Here is a 15,021-nt window from a genome sequence, read left to right as displayed (position 1 = left end):
AAAAGTTAATGCTGAACATAGTTATTCAGCTGCAGCAAATCACCTCTCCTATTTGGGTTTCAAACTCTGCTGTTTCAAAAGCAGAGTGATCTTATTTGCTATTTGAAGAGGCAGGGGGTGACACTGAAAACTATCCCTGATTAAAGGATTGAAAACATTTAGAGGTTTTACTGAAGTAGTGGAAAAGAGACCTCAGTAAGGAACCAGCAGGGGCTTTATTCCCCCAGAGCAGGACAGTGGATGGAACATTATTAAAAGGAAGTATGGGGCTTCCAAGATGGCAGAGTGGTAAGCAGGAACGAGTCAATCCCTCCAGGATTCAGAATCCAGGATGGGAATCCACTAACAATGCCCATTGTTCTTGAAAAATAACAAATTGAGGACGAAAAAGAGGTGGATCCCTGAGATTCAAGGGAAAATTGTAGACCACAGAGGAAGCAAAGAGACAGACCACAGTACAGAAAAGGAAGGGGCAACTTGCACTTCCTTCTTGCCTCCTGGTTCATGGTGTTAGAAAGGAAGATTAACTATAGAGACACGTGAAAGCGGGTGACTCCAGAAGCCTCCAGGGAGAAAGGCACCAGTGGGAGGGAGCAGAGAAAGTTGTGTGCTACAATAGCTGGCGAGCTCTCTAGTCCAAACAACTGCCATGTCCTGTGGAAAGGGTGCTTGGTCAGATGCCACTTTCGGGAAGGCTACTGCACCAGGCACTCAGAACAGCTGTGGTTTGGTTTCATTTCAGGGCCCCTAGTATTAAAAACCCACAGTGACTGGGTAGGGACAATCATAGGAGACACTGGAGTCAGGGAACCATGGTCAGGCAACAAACTGGATCCAGAGTCTGATAAGCTAAATGACTCAGGCCCCAATCCAATGACCAGAGGCCAGGCTCAGCCTGAACTTCTGTGGATTTGGAAGTACTAGAAGAGGATTCCTGTCCTAATACTACTGCAAGTTTGCTGGGATTTTGCCGCATGGATCTGAGCTCTGACTGCCTCCTTAGCCCACCAACAAGAGCCAAGTCATATCCTGAACTGGACACTAGCACCAAACTGTAGACCCCAGAAGATAACCTCAGACTTGAAATCAGAGATGAATTTCTGTGGGAGAAAACTTGAGTGACTCCGCTTGAATGCAGACTAATTGGTGCAACTTTGATTGTATGAAGACTTATTTCCTTGTACTGATACGTACAGAGCTGACTATGGTATTTTCTCCTGTCTTCAATTGGCTGTAACCATTGTGAATAAGACCAGCCGGGCTACTGGTATGTAATGTTTAAAGCCACCAGATAGTCTCCTGTTTCCTTGCATAGTATTCTTTATAAAATATATAAGCACAGTGGGATGGTAGAGCCAGTCAGCTCCAGGAATGTCAACTGGGAATGAGCCTCAAGGTAAGGAGGCTATGAGTCGCCTGGGCACACAAATTTGCGTATCAGAAACCAAAGCAACAGACTCCTAAAACAATTCAGTTGCTATCTTAATTGAATTATGCAAAGTGATCCTTCTGCATATTCTTATCTCTACATTTTGCAGAGATGTAGATTTTCTCCCTACCAGATGACATTTTCTCCCTACCAGGCTAGCCAGCTCAAGTTACGTAGTTCCTGCCATCCTCACTGTCACTCATCCTGGAACCACTCCCTTCTTCACTTGATAATAAATTCTGGGGGAGGCCTACAATCAGGGCCTTTGTCTGTACATCTTCACTTGGGGTTTGGATTTAGGACCCGTTGGCTGTCTTAAATTTGCAATATGTCTTTGTGTCTTTATGCTCGCTATGGGTTGCATTAGAGGTGGCAGATTGGAATTAACTTGCTGGGATTCCAATAACATCATAATCCAGTAACTTTTTGGATTGTGAGGAAGACTGGTAAAAGGATAACTTTATTCAACATTTGGGATTACAATACATTTCTTCTTTTTCCTCCCATCTCTTGTGGGTTTTTTATTATTGTTCATTTTTAAGTTTTTTTTTGTGTGTGTGAACATTGTTTTTAGGGGGCTTGTTTTGTTTTGTTCTTGTGTTCATTTCTTCTTTCTTTCTCTCCTGTCTCTTCCTCACCAGTTTCTCAAGGCTTGGGTAAGCTTCCTCTGTCTTTCAGCCTTGCTTTTAATCTCTCTCTTAAATTTAAGCAGTGACAAAGTATATTTGAAAAAAGTAAAAGTGAAGAGTGAGGGAGAAACTAGCTCTGAAGAAAGAAGATTGAGTAAAAGAGGAAAAAGCATGATAAAAATATATGCTTGTAAAAACAGTAGACTGTCACAAGGAAAGTCATGATAGCCTCTTTTTCTTTTTCTATTTTTTTCTCAGCCCTTTAAAAACTTTTCCCCTTAAGGTAAAATTTTTCCATTGAATGGTATCTACTGTATATAATTTTCTGATTTGTCTTAATTTTGTTACATCGTTATAAACCTTGCAGCTATGGTTAAAGGTGACAAATCAACAGCACAGTTTGTCATTTTCCAGATGCCATTGTCATTACTAATTGTACTACTTTAGCCAAGGTGACATAGTTGTGAGCAATTGATTTTCCTTGTATGCCAATACCTAGATTGTCTGGGTGTCATAAACAATACTGTTGTCCAGTACCAGAGAACTGGGTGCTAGGCCAAATAGGCAGCAACCTTTCATCACTAATAAATTGGAAAGACAGAATTCTGCGGCAGACTCAGACACCCAAAGCCAGCTACCCCTAGACAACATCTCTGAAAAGTAGTCGTTTCTTAAAGAGGTCTCGAGTTTATAAGCCTCAGCAAAAACCAAAAACCCACCCAAGTAGGAATAAAAAGGGCACTGCCATCCCGGACAGGCGAGAACCGGGTCTGAGGGTGCGAGGAGGCTCCGGAACCGAGGCGTTAGGGCCCCGCCTGGGAACAGGCACCGCTCCGCGGGCCGAGGATCCCGCAGCGGAGGACGCGGGCTGACAGCGCCATCTTGCGGGATGAGCGCGGCCGCGATGTCCCGGCCGGGAACGGGCCTAGAACGGCTGCGTCTGAGCCCACTTTGACCCGGGGGCCCAGTCGCGGGTGCGGGGAGCCCGCGGCGGAAGCAGCCGAGGTGGTGCGTGGGGAGCGGGGAGAGCGTGGTCGCCAAGCGCAGCGCCCGAGGCCTTAGACCCCGCGCAGGCGGGTGCGGCGGGCCCATGCGGAGCACGGGAGACCCGCGCCATTAGTGACTCCGGCGGTTGGTGCGCACCCCGCCTCCCGCCAAAATTTCCCCACTGAGAGACGGGGTGGGAGGTGGCTTCCCTCGGGCGGTGGGCGGGGCCTGCAGGGGGAGCAGTCCGTTCCCGCCAATCCCTCTCCGGGTGCTGGGCGGGGTCTGCAGAGCCGAGCTATCCGCTACGGCCACGCCTCTTTCGTGTGGTGGGCGGGGCCTGCAGAGCTTCGTTGTCTGTTCCCGCCATTCCCCCGCGGCTGGTGGGCGGGGCGGCGCGCGCTGTCCACTGGCGGCGGTGCTGGCGCGCGGTGAACGCGGCTCCACACACCGGCGTGGATCGGGCGGGAGGAGCGTTGCTCCAGAGTCACCGCAGCAGCAACTAAAAGGCCAGCCGCCTGGGTCCGCCCTGCTGAGCCGAGGTCTGGAGCTTGACAGCCCCGAAACCCGCCGCTTGTGAGCGGCCCCTCCTTTGTCCCCTCAGGAGTGGCTCCCGCCCCATCCGGCCGGGCCGGACACCCTCCGCCCGCCCCTGCGCCTCGCGCCCAGTGCGCCTCTCTTCCTCGTCCCCGCTCTTCCCACTGCTCCGCGCAGGACTAGGACCAGAAGGTTCCTAACTTTCCGTCGCAATTCCGCCTTTGGCCAGAAGAGAGAGCGCTTGTGCTCAAAAGAGTTCCCTTGAGCACCCGTTCAGCCGCAGCGTGGCGCTCTGTAGCGCTTTCTCCCTGCTCCTCCGGAAGAGACTCGTTTTGATCCCGCGGTCGGGGTACCGCAGCTGGGAGGATGAGTCCCATGCTGCGCCGCGTATAAACAGAGCAGCTGAGCTACAGGAGCCCTTTCAAACTGGATTATGTTTTCTTTTTTTGTATCTTTCGTATGTTCCTGGGTATGATTGGAAAACCACTGCTGATTTTTACCTTTGGAAATGGCAATTCCAAGTAAGAGTTGCTTTAAAAAAGAAAAAGATGTTGGCACTTAATAAAAATCCTTTTGTGTAGATTTTTTTCCTTTTTGATCAGCTTTAACTCCATTCAGATACTCTGATTTCAGTGCATGTGTTGTAGTAAGACTATTTGGTTACAAAAAAGTCCTATAATTAAAGTGCGTTGTACAGATCCCATGTTTTCCCCTTATGAAGGTGTCTTTCCAGTTCTTATAAGAGATCATCCTCTGGGATGACAAATAATATCGAAAATGTCACACGTAATTTTACAGCCAGAAAAGATGATCTTTTAAAGCTGTCAGTAAAACAATGGAATTTTCGGAGATGTCAATACATCTCTTTGGATTTTTGGGAATTCTCCCCAAAGACTGCAGGATGGATTGTGCGGTGAGGAGGTATGCCCTGCCCATAGCCTTCATGTCAGTGGGGCGAGGGTGCATCAGGGGCGTGTTTCCACGTGGGGCTCATGTGTCTGAGTCAGCAGGCACATATCCACACCAGTTTTACTTCTCCATACCAATTCCAAATATGCTGTTCTTGTAGTCCCGTTGGTTAAATCTGGCTTTTGTCTCTTGTTTTCTGTTCTGGGACTGCAGTGAATTATGGATCTGTTGTAGACAATCCCCTTGCCCCAATCCCTGGGATTTCCAGGGTGGGAGGCTGGGATTATGCAATCAGCATGTCAGAATCTAGGGTTAAAGTCAGCGCTACAGGGTAAAATAGAAATCCTTCCTGTTTCCAGTACCTCTTCCTTAACTACCAAACCTGATTCTATTTTCAGTGCCACAGCTGAGAGGGTAAAATTGGAAACCATAGAAGCAGGTTATATTCTCTTTTTTAAAGGAAGTTTTGCTATCACCATATAACCTTTCCCCCTCACTCATTCATACTAGCTTCTTCTCGTGTTCAATTAGATCATACCTGGGTTATGATATCTTTCTATTTAGACTTTAGAGATTATTTTACTTGAAATCTGCAAAAAGGTGAAACATGATTGACCGTAACAGTTGATGTCCTTCCCCACCCCCTCGACTAAACTTCACTTTCTTCTTGGCTGCAGGTTCTGACCTCCTACTTCAGAAAGACTGCAATGCTAGTCTTCTGCCTCTTTGAGATGTAAATATTCTTTAGTCCAGAAATGTCTTTCTCAAGCACCTGGCAATCATCTGCTCAAAATGTAACCACTAAGAAGTTGGTGCCCTGGTCTCCCATTCTCTGGATGGTAGAAACCTAATAACTGCACGATGGAGGAGAACAAACATTAGAACCCCACAAGTAAGTATAAAATTACAAATGTAGAATTTTTTAAGAAGGGAAAAACATATGGGTGATAAGAGCATGAGAGTGAGTATAGATGACCTAACCGAGAATTCCCTGAAGAATGAAACTGTTTCAAAAAGAATGAGGTCAAGGGAAATGCAGATGTAATCAGGTCCCTTTTGAAATTTTAAATTGAAAAATTTTTGTGAAGGCAAGTCATGAGACTAGAGTGCAGATTCTTTATCCCTTACTGGATAAGGACCAGGAAGCTTTCTCAAAGAAGAGAGTGGGGACTGCAACTTAGCCTGCTGAGTAGGTTCTTGACTCTCAGCACAGAAAAAAGGTGGGAGGCCCTATACCAGCCAAAATCCTCATTTCCCACTCCAAAAAAAGAGGAAGAAAGGACCTGGGGCAACCTACAATGCCTCTATCTACAGTTATCTAGGAACCCTGGGTGATCCTGGATGTCACAGACAAATTCAATTACTGTATTTTAAGCTTACTTTTCTAAAACAGTCCCTAGATCAGTTACCATAATTGGGACAATGAAGCTTCTCTACAACTGTTCTGACAGGTCAATTTGAACATCAAGTGTCCCAAATAGGCCCTTTTGGTGCTATATGCCCAGGCAAAAATCTAGAAAAAAGAGGAGGCTTACTAGCTAAAAAAACAATACAACTCCAAGAGATAGTCTGTCTTCCCATTCAGGTTGCTGTCATTCATGCAAAAGACACCAAAGAGACATTTTAAAAGTCCTTTTAATCCTTCTTTCCACCAATTCACATATTCACCAGAACTTTTGGATTAGTATTAGATATTCCACAGGATGAGAATAAGAATGAGAATGTATTCCCATAGAAAAATACTAATATATATAGAAAGGTGGAAGGGAGAGGAAGGGAATGGGGGAAAATGGAAGAATCAAGATATATTATGTATGTTTGACCTAGTCCCTGGTTCTTTGGCGCCGTCACCATATTTTCTGTGACCCTTATTTAATCTCAGTCATGGAAAGCTGGAAAAAACAGCTGTTTATACCAATTATGTTAATTTTGCTTATAGTGGTACCAATAGCATCAAACACAGCCTAGAAAACAGCAAACTGAGCTAACCCTTAACTTATAACTTTTACCCATATGAACTAGATTTGTGATTATATAACAAAATGTAAAAAAACCCCACATAATTATATGCAATATATGGGTCTGTAATGTGTCAATTTTTTCCCCTCAAGGATTAAAATTTAAAATAGATTAAAGAAAAAATAGAGAAGTAGAAGAAGAGAAATGGATTATAAGTAGGGTTGGAGGACAAAGGGAGATCATGCCAACTTGGGGAAACTGGTGAAGACTGAAGGAAAAGAGAGATGGAAGAGATAAAAGGAAGAACAGAACAGAACCCCACCCACAAAAAAGTTAGGAACCACTTTCACACTCATAAAAACAATGCAGGAGAAAGAGAAAAAAAGAAAAAGAAAAACAAACAGTCCACTTTCAGGATTCCCTCTGGAGAGAATAGTGGACAACCTGTGGAGACAGAGTCCCAAATCATGCTAATCTATCCCAGCAAGTCAGCAGTTGCTTTATAGTGGTGTGCTGGATGATCTCAGAAGGTCTGCCCTGAGACCAGACTCATTGGGCTTGCCACAGACCAAGCAATTCTGAGTTCTAAGCTCAGCCATCCCATGTACAAAATGGCTCCTGGCCAATCACTCTCTCCCTGTGGGCTTCAGTTTGCACTTCAGATTCTTTGTGGGTCCAGGGGTCCCACTTCTTCCCTTCTTGTCTTTCTTGTGATGCTATATTCCAGCATCTGGACAGTCACTCTTACAGAGGCTGTTTGTGTACTGTTTACTACTCTGATATCTTCCCAAAAGTCTCCAAGGTACATTATGTATAGGTACAAATCCCCTATGATAAATATGATTAAGTATATCAAAAGTGTGCCAATAAAATTAAGTTTTAAAAAATCATGGCCAAGATGTATGCCCAGAGCAGCTTTGGAACTCTGTGAGATGGCTCAGACCTGACATGAAAAGAAGATTTGAAAGACAGCAACTTTTGACTCTGTGGCCACCTCCTCCTTGTTCTTGCAGTGGCCCATCACATGTGCAGCGCATATCTTCTCTTTACTTTGTTCTTTTCTTGTTTTTTCTTCTTCTCTTTCACGTTCTTCAATAAATGTTAAACTGTTACATTTGCCAGTTGTCTCTAATTCTTTCAGTGGGGCAAGAGCCTGGAACCACTTACACCATTTGACAATGTGTTCACTTGCCCAGACCCCAAGAAAGGACATCAGAGGCAGGAAAAATAATAACAACAACAAAAATGAAGCTTTAACGTAGCTATTCTTGAAAATCTGAGTATCTGGTAGACAGGTACATGCAAAACAGTCACATCAAGCATTTTAAACCCTAGCACACCAGTGCTCCTTTTCCTTGCTCCTTATTGTCCAAGTACTTGGGGTTAGGGAGGCACAATCATTCCTGGGATATCACCTTACTTTTCATCCGTTCTTTATAATGTATCTCCCTGGGTCTCCTCCCAATTTGAATTTGGATTTTTCATGCTGATGTAGAATCCAAGAGATCAGAGACAGCAATAGGGAAAAAATGGAGTCCACCTAGCTTAGTGGGACTCTTGTCCAAGATGCCTGAGTGTTGGACAAAGCACAGGCTCCGGTTTTCATACATTCAGTTAAGGCGATTGGTCTGCAGCATGGAACTTGTGGTGGACAGAAGGACAATAAAAGCAGTTTATCAATCTGTGACAGTTTTATGTTTTAGTGGCTCTGCTTGGGCATAGAAAGTTGTTAGATATTTCTAAACAGAAAGGACACAGATTTTATTTATAGGGACAAAAGTTACTGTTCCTATCTGTATTACAATAAAGAACAACAGCAGTAGAAAGGAGAAGTTTGGGAAACTTGACCTTTCTGTTAATTACTGCCTCAATACTTCTTCTACATGAGACTTCCTGAGAAGCAGATGTTCCTGTAGAATGACTTCATGTGACCTTGCAATGACATTAAAATGTTTCTACTTAGCTTTAGCTAGAAGTCAATGCTTTTTTTTTTTTTTCTCTACTCATGACTCTATTCTAGAAAGGCTATCTTAACAACTGTTATCTTTCCCTCAAGGTCTTCTCTACCAGGGACTCTATAAATGCATGAAATTTGACAGTCAGTGAGAAAACTGTTAGAAATTTTCCACTCATCTTTAAAATGGACCATTTTTAGTTTTTCTTACAATCACATTGTCTCCCAAGAGGGGAGTATGGGAGCCAGCAGAAGTTGTGGGCCAGGAGGAGAAGCAAGAAACCAATCTGCAGCCTCCAGTGAGTTAGAGGCAGCCATGTGGGCCAGAAGGCGAACCAAGAAGCCAAGCCATGTCCTTCCTTGAGCAGGAGATGAGAAGAGACCCCTACCCCAAGCAACCAGCTCATTTGGAGGAACACAGGCTGAGGTGATAGCAAGGGAAACAAAACAAAACAAAACAAACAAATAAAAAACAATGCTGAATTGTCTGAGTTTACAGGCCCAAAGCTGGTAATCTCAGCATCTATTTAGAGGATAAACAATATGCAATATGGCAACTATGAGGGATTGCCTTCCGTCATGTTTTTGAAATCCAATACTGTTCTCACTTTGTCTTGCTCTGTTTTATTCCCTTTAAAATAAAAAAAAAGAATTAAAAAGGGAGAGAATATGTGTGTGCCTAGTAGATATTCCTAAATACAGAAAGGACAAGTTAACTCTAGGGAGAAGGGTTACCCAAATTAAATGTCTGAGTTGAAGTTTTCAAGGCAACAAGTCAATGTCCCTGTGATGTTATGTCCATCCTTAGGCCCTTCTGATGAAATCATATCATTTTCAATCTCCCTAAATGTTCTGCTCATTAGATGATGAGAAGAACACATATGTCTGGGGTTGAGAGTGAACACAAAATGGCATGTGTTGAGAAGGCAGAGGCAGAAGAGGCAGAAGGCAGAAGCCCAGCTAGCACTTGCAAATGATGGATAGGGTTTGGGTGCCTGGCAAGAGAGGCCATAGATCCTAGATGTCCAATCTGGCAGTTACATGTAGTTCCCCATCAAACTGGTTATCAGGCCCAAATGCGTGATGACCTCAGAGGCTTTTGAGCTCTCTGATTGGAAGGTTCAAATTCCTTGGGGGTTGGAAGACCAGTGACCAACAGTTACGTCTCAGCTGTTCTCCAGTGATGGTCGGTGTCCTGATTGCAGAATCGAGAGTGGCTTGGGTTTGATCAAATTACAGAAGAAGTATGTGGACAGATCTGAGCCCATTTAATGGAGGGGAGAAAAAGATTTGGAAGAAGTCATGGAGGTGGTGATAGTTGATATAGAGGTCCTGGGACAATAAGGTAAGGGGATTGGAGAAAGAAACAGTCTGAGAAGGTAACCAGTAAAGAGGAAAGGCTACAGAAAAAATAAGTAGGACTTCAGAAAAGCAAAATTGGAGACAGAAAAGTCAGGAAGTGGAAATAGGATGGGTAATGGATAGAAAAAATAGTGAACAGAAAAGCTGTTAGGTGATGAGGTCCAACAGACAATAGGGGAAGATGTGACTTAAGCAGAGTTCCTTCCAACCATGAGTGAAAAAGCCTACATGAGTAAGAGTTTACATGTACAGTGTGAGGGGTCAGCAGCAAACAGAACTGGGTTAAGATGGAGATCAGCCAAGGAACAATGGCTTTGAAGGTGACAACAGAGCAAGAAACTTGGAGTTTCCATGGAAAGAGGGAGTTGAGTGTAGACAGTCAGAGGCTGAATTCCCAAGACAGAAGCTGCACCCTGACATGGGTTTCTCTCCTCAGGCCTATGGGAAGCACCCAGCCTCCCACCTCGGGCCTGTGTTCACAAGAGGAAGGTGGACAGGCCCTCGAGAGTCTGAGGAAGACTGCATGAGGACCTGCTGGGTTTTGCAGATGGAGTCCCCCCCCCCCGCCCCGAGAAGCCTACTTCATGCCTCAGTTACCTGTGCAGAAGAAGAAGGGTTACTCTGCCTTATAGTTGGAATCAGAGGCAAAGCAAGAGGATCATCTAGGGGTACTCTGCCTCAGCTGTTAGAGGGAACCCTGACATCCCTCCTTGATCTGGCTACAAGTGGAAGAGAGAGTGGTCATGGGAGTCAAAGGAGGATGAGGAGAGGGGGAGGGCCCCGTGCTGTGACTCAGCACCCAGGAAAGACATGAGGTTCCCACCTAACAAGAAGTGGTGACAGTATCTGTCCCTGTTGTGTGAGGAGTCACTGGAACCTTGGGAATGTCTAAACTCTGTGCCATCTACACACACAGGTGTCATGAAGAAGCCTTGTGGACTCTAAAAGGAGAGGAAGATGAAACACTTGTAACTGAGTGCTGCCTGAGCATCATGTGGCTTTCACCAGGCTTCTGGGTAAGGAGGCCACAACGTGGCACCTTCCACCTAGTTGTTTAGGAACACGAGAGACTGCTTATCACTTCTTTTATGAATGGGAAGGTGTACTTGGTATCCCCCAGCTGTTCCTCCCTAAAGGACTCCAGTGCCATCCCAGCTCATGCAAATAAGTGACAGAGATGAACCATGGGGCATAAAACTGGGTTGCAGAGGGCCTCTCTGAACTGGAGGAATCGCTGCCTCTCCTGAAATGGAAATGGTTGCAGCACTTGAGGGCTGGCCGGGTCATGCTCACACCCAGACACACCCATCACGAGAGAAAAATGATCTGGAGACTAGCCACTTCCAGAGGCTACCACAGGCTGCTCTACAGTCCTAACCTGGCAGACAGTCCCTGAGACACAACTCCCCTTGCCCTTCAGGGTGCATATGTTGTTTTTCTTTCTTTCTTTAGTGTTTTTTTTTTTTCTTTCCCCTTCCCATCTCCCTGATCCTGGTCCCACCCAGCACCTAGCATCTGTCCCTCCCAGACAGATGTGCGTTGGCTCCCCATTCCCTCATTCACAGTGACCACTTTGCCAGGTCCCAACCTACCACGCAGCTCTCTTCACAGAGGATCCCATCATCAGAAGACTCCTGGCCTGGGACATGAACCTGAGGGCTTCAGACAAGGTGAAGCATTGTCCCCTAGGCTGTGCTGTGGCTGTGCGGCTGCATAGGAACGGCAACGTTCCAAGCCTGTGGTCCTACTTGATTCCCTCCTGGGAGCTCCTACCTCACCTCCCAATCTCCAGGCCCCTTTAGGTCATCTCAACATCGTCTCCCTTACAAGCCTTGCTGGTCTTGGCAGACTGGAAGGCACACTCTCCTCTACCTGATCTCCTGGGATCTGAGCCCAAGACAAGCCACCATCTTCCCTCAGCATGACTTTTCCGATTGTGGCTCCCTGAAGCTCCTGGTCCTTTCCCTTGGGTCTGGGCCACCCATTTGCACTAACCTGAAGGTCCCCTTCTGATGCTACTGACCTGAATGTCTTGTCTCACAGAGCCTTCAGAGAGGCCATCCTGGGCACCAGTGGCCTCCTTTTCCCTTCCTCCCTCCTTGTGTTATCAGTGCTCTCCTTTGCAGACAACCTCTGACCTCCTTGCAGTCCCTCAATGACCAGCCCACCTGACAGTGGTGTCTCCTCTCTGCATGGAGCCCTGTTGCTCCCCCGCAGTCCCTGTCCACATGTCCCTACTCTTCCAGGTGTGCCTGCTCTCTGACCAGCCCACCTGACTTCAAGAGTCCTTTGTTTGCGTGGAAACTTGCTGCTCCCTCCCAGTTCCTGTCCATGCATACCTACTCTTCCAGGAGTGCCTGCTCTCTGCCTCTCCTCATGTCTCCCCATCAGTACCTCCTGTTTATGGTCATTGCCTACGTTAGCCATGCTGGCCTCTTACCCTGAAGTAACAGAGGATCCATTTTTTCCTGGCCCTGTGAGTACTGGGTCTCCCCGAGAGTCCTTGATGGTCACCTCATTGAGTGGGGTGGGGGTATTCTAACGTGTCCTCTGTTTTTAAGCCACTTTGACTCCTGACTCTGAAGAGTGAGCCTCATGCAGTGTTCCAATATTTTTCATAGTAAAATCCACAATCCACCATCACACCAATTAAAGAACAAAACTAGGGAAAATAGAATCTCAAAGTACACAGGCCATAAAAACCCACACAAAGGCCTCAGCCCACACACCAAAGGAACAAGCATATCTGACCATTCTGATGGTCTCTTACATTAGTAATCCAAATGTGTCTTTTGTATCTCTCCTCTGGGTTTGCAACACTGATAATCCCAGAACTCCCTCCTTACAGGGCACAGAAGGAGTATAACAAGCTCCTTGCTGCTCTTTCTGACAAGTCATTGCACAAGCCATGGAGCAGGCTCTGTCACTGTTGCCTGATCTTCCCTCAAACTATATGTCAGTAGGTCAGCTGTCTCATGGACATGGCATTGCTAGTCATTTCACCTAGACCAAGGTAGGATTTATTCTTGAATTCATTTACTTTACAATCTCTCTGTCAGCAAACCAACTCATCATCTTCATACTTTTCCTTCATTGTTCCTTCCAAACAAAATTCTATCTCATTTTTTCTCTATGCATCTTCATATAATGAAACTAAATAACATTCTGAAGGCTCAAATTTGGTAAGATATCAAAACTTCAATGGTCATGATGGTGCACACATGTATTTCCTAGTTACATAGGAAGCTATGAGGCAAGGGTTGTTTGAATGCATAGCCTAAGATCAAAGGCAACTGAATGAGATCCTGTTTCTAAACAAAGGAGGGCACACTAGTGCACTCTCAGAATCAGTGCACACTGGGAGACTACGGTAGGGAACTGGCAGAGTTGAAGCCTGCCGGGCAACACATTAAGACGGCGAGATGCTGTTTCCAACAGAGAAATAAAAACGTGGACTCTGGATGCAGACCAGCATGAAAGTTCTGGGGTTCAGTCTCAGTGCTGGAAACCAAAACAAACTCCCAGGCTGACTCTGTCCTTCCCTGATCTGCCACCTTCTGCATTCCAACAGGAGTCTCATCAAGGCCCAATATGATAGGTCATTTTGCACTCTAATACCTCATCTCCCACACCTATTACCTAAACATCTTTTGGGGGACAAGTGTTGAGGGCTGGCTCTTGAGAAGTTATCCAACCATGTGTTCAGAAAGCAGTCCCTTCAATGTTTTCCATTCTGCAAGTGATTTCTGTTACAGCACTGAGTCCACAAGGGACCCTCTATAGCCTTGGTCTACAGATGAAGATGCCCTTCATTCCTTCATTCATTGGTTCAACAAAACCTTCTGTGGTGCTTTCCCTGCCAGGGGTGGTAAAGCAGATAAGCAGGAAACAGTGAGAAATGATGTGTCCTATGACCAGAGCCCTACACTGGCCACTCAGGAGGAGAGGGATGGACACAATACTATATCAGGGTCACCTCTGCCCAAGTGCTCCCCACATGGTCAGAAAACAGGTGGGCCCTGAGGATGAGCTCCAGGGAAGGAAGAAATGGTGTCATTTTTGGACTCCCGGGTAGAAGTCCACTTTGGGCTTCAGCCCCCAGGTTGGAGGAATCTTCCCAAGGATTCTGCGCAGGCCTGATCTCTCCGCACATACCTGATCTGCAGCAGCCTGACATAGGGCTGTGGGATCCTAACAGGAGGAAGACCACCTGCCTGTCCTTTTGGAGAGCAGATGTGTTCCTTGGTTCCTTCCTGGTTCCCTAACCAGCAACCTCCTTTCTGTCCCAGGTTCCTGGCCAACAACATGGAGGAGGATGACCAGCTTGCAAAACTGGACATGTTCTTCATCTATGGAAGGAACATGGCCCAGATTCCCAAGTTCCACAAGCTGCACTATGACTTCATCTGCTGCACAGGCTGAGACCTGAGGGTGACAAGAAGTCAGGAGTGTGAAGAGGTGGGTGGGCCTTGGCTGGTTGGGAGGTCTGGGCTGGATGGGAGGCAGATGGGAACAGGGGAGTCTGGGGGTGGGGGATCAGAAAGAAATGGAGGATGGACTAAGAGGTGGTGTTCAACCTCTCAGGGGCTCCTGATTCCTCTAGATCCAAACTTAAGATGCTGGGCTCTGGGTGTGGAGGAGAGATGGTACTCATTCAGGGAACTCGGGAGCCCTTAGGAAAGTACATGCCTGTGCCAGAGTTCACACAGCACTACTGCTACCTTGCAAATGCAGGGAACCCATGTGTGGCCCTCCTCTTGTGATCCTTCCACCACATCCACTGTCTACATACACATTAGGAACCAACTGAGGCCTGGGTACAGGTATGGCTTGCCTCTCTCCACACCAAAGCCACCAAGGACACACACAGACAGCTAGGAACTTGCTGACATATTCTTGGTGCTGGCACACTGCTCATTCAGACCTCACAAAATGAGACTGGCCATAAGTGATGATTTGCCTGAAATTCTTTCACTCCAGCAAGACGTGTCCAAATCACAGTATGCCTGAAAACTTGATTTTTGTTTCAAGTGCAATGTTAGTAGCCATGAGTTTTCACTGCCTTCCAGAAAGGGTATTTATACCTTTTGTCATTTATATAGCTCCTTTCATCCTTTGGGGATAGCAAAGAGAGAGATTTATTTCTACCAAAAAGAAGACTGAGCAAGAGTCTATCAGATGGAACAGTTTTCATTTTTGGAAAAACAGCATCATCCCTGACTGTGTGTACATCCCATCTTGTAAGCAGATACGTTGCT

This window comes from Cavia porcellus, unplaced genomic scaffold (assembly GCF_034190915.1).
Source record: "Cavia porcellus strain 051 isolate PalLab524CR breed Dunkin Hartley unplaced genomic scaffold, mCavPor4.1 scaffold_23, whole genome shotgun sequence".
NCBI lineage: Eukaryota > Metazoa > Chordata > Mammalia > Rodentia > Caviidae > Cavia > Cavia porcellus.
Note: the sequence above shows the minus strand (reverse complement) of the source record.